Below are 2,294 nucleotides of genomic sequence, written 5' to 3'. Positions count from 1 at the left end.
CAATTAGAAAATTGTAATATAAAAAATAAAGAAAGTGGTAGAAGTGTGGGAAACGATTCCGATTTTAGTAATACAAAAATTAATCGAAATGATGTCGAGACGTCTGCAGGCAGTCATCGATACTCACGATAAAATATGATCGTAGTATAATTCTTAAAAACATTTCTTGAAAAGATTTTCTTTTTTTAAAATAAGTTTATGTAAGTAAAGTTGTTTTTTTACTTGCACACTTAACTGTGGGCTTAATTTTAGTTTACGAGATATAAAATTATTGCCTAGAATACAAAAATGCAGGTCTCAACTTTAGGGATCCAACGATTCAAAAGTTATATTAAAAGTATAAAAATTTCATTTTTAATTTTATTTATAACAGAGAGGTACTGAAATAATATATAATATTCAATTAATGAAGCCGCACATTTATTTATTTTATACATATATTTCTATTATACATGTTATAATAGATGCATATAGATTTGTATTTTTACTATTACTCTATCGAAGGATTAACAATTATTCATTAAACATCACACAATATTTAAGGAAACCATAGTTAATGTTAAATAAATAGAATGTACAAAAAAAGAAACAGTAGAAATTGCGCGTGTTTAATTAAACTAGGATACTATGTATTAAATATATGAGAAATACGACTTTGCGATAATAAAAACATTTCCATTATATTACTTTGTATTCAAACTTTTGCTAAAAGGTAGAAAAAGGGAAAAGAAACTGAAATGTTTTAATCTGACCAATTCTTGAATAAAATACTTGTACTATACATGTATTTAAATGTCAAAAAATACTTTCTTTTTTATATCATATGTATAATTATAAAATCAATTATTTAAGGACGTGTATTAGAATTAAATTAGATATAAATTAGATATACATAATTTATATTGATAATGATTTATAGACGTAAATATAAAGTTATAAATGTAACGCTATGATCTGTACGTATGAAAAATGAAATATGTGCCATTATGTTTTACTAAATAACTCTGTAACAAGATCAATGTGGACGTTAGGTATTTGCATTACTTTGTACACATTAATGTATTTTATGCGATTAACGTATTAATCGAATGATTGTACCAGATTTATATAATTTACAATTATACTAGTTTGTCCACAATGTACGATTTAGAGACTGAACAAAAGAATAAAGATAACGCAGCACTTTTATGTTTATTTTTTTTCTTGTCTTTCATGCAATAAATTTTAGAAGACTAAAGTTAAAATATCTTTTAAACTAATCGTTATACCTTAATACCTTTTTATAAAAGATTAAAAAATGCATTAAATAGTGTATAAAAATGTATATCTTCGCTTCAGAAATTACATTGGTATTAAAATTTCTTTAAATAAGAATGTAAAAAGAAATCGAAATATCTTATTAAATATCCCCTATGAAGTTAAGCAACTTTTATATGAACAAATTTTTCGTATTTTCATTAATTAAGAAAATAATAGCGTGTATACGAATAAATTGGGTACACTGTAATAGGATAATAAAATTATATAGAATTACATGAATATATATCTCTACAAAAATTTTCTAAACATATTTTAATAAATAAAATTTACTTCAGTATTTTATTATGTTGTTAATATTATGTTAACAAATGATCTACAGATACTTAAAGGTGTATATATATATTTACAATTACATTGTACACAAATATTATAACTATATATATATATATTATATATGTATATTTCTAAAGCTTTTTAGATCTAAAATAATTTTAATTTTCATATCTTCAATCTTTTTTCCTTTCGAAAGTCCAATTAAAAATATTTTTGATGCATAAAAACTACAACTATATATATACTTTTTTATCTCTTAAAATTTAAAATAGTTTTATTTTTCATGCATATTTTATTCTATTTGCATCTTTTATTTGAAGAATGACGAAATTACTATATATTATATACAAACTACTATATATTATGGAATATTATTGGAAAACAAAAATATTTTTATTTGTAGGATACTATAAAAAGGATAAAAGCACTGTAATGAACATATAAAATAACTATGTATATTAAAAATGCGTTTTACATAATGTATCGTAATATAGAGTCAAGTATTTAGATGAAATAAAAATCTCATAGATACATGATTGTAGATGTTTAAACTAAAAATAATTAAATATAAAGGTATTAAAAGAATATCTAAACGAGTACCCTGTTACAAACTACGTCTAACCCTAATCGTAAACGTAAAAAATTTACGCTAGGGACGTAAATATGAGGTAAATATGTTTATACCATTTTTCTTAAAAAAC

This window comes from Bombus impatiens, unplaced genomic scaffold (assembly GCF_000188095.3).
Source record: "Bombus impatiens unplaced genomic scaffold, BIMP_2.2 scf_0174, whole genome shotgun sequence".
NCBI lineage: Eukaryota > Metazoa > Arthropoda > Insecta > Hymenoptera > Apidae > Bombus > Bombus impatiens.
This window is presented reverse-complemented; position numbering follows the sequence as displayed.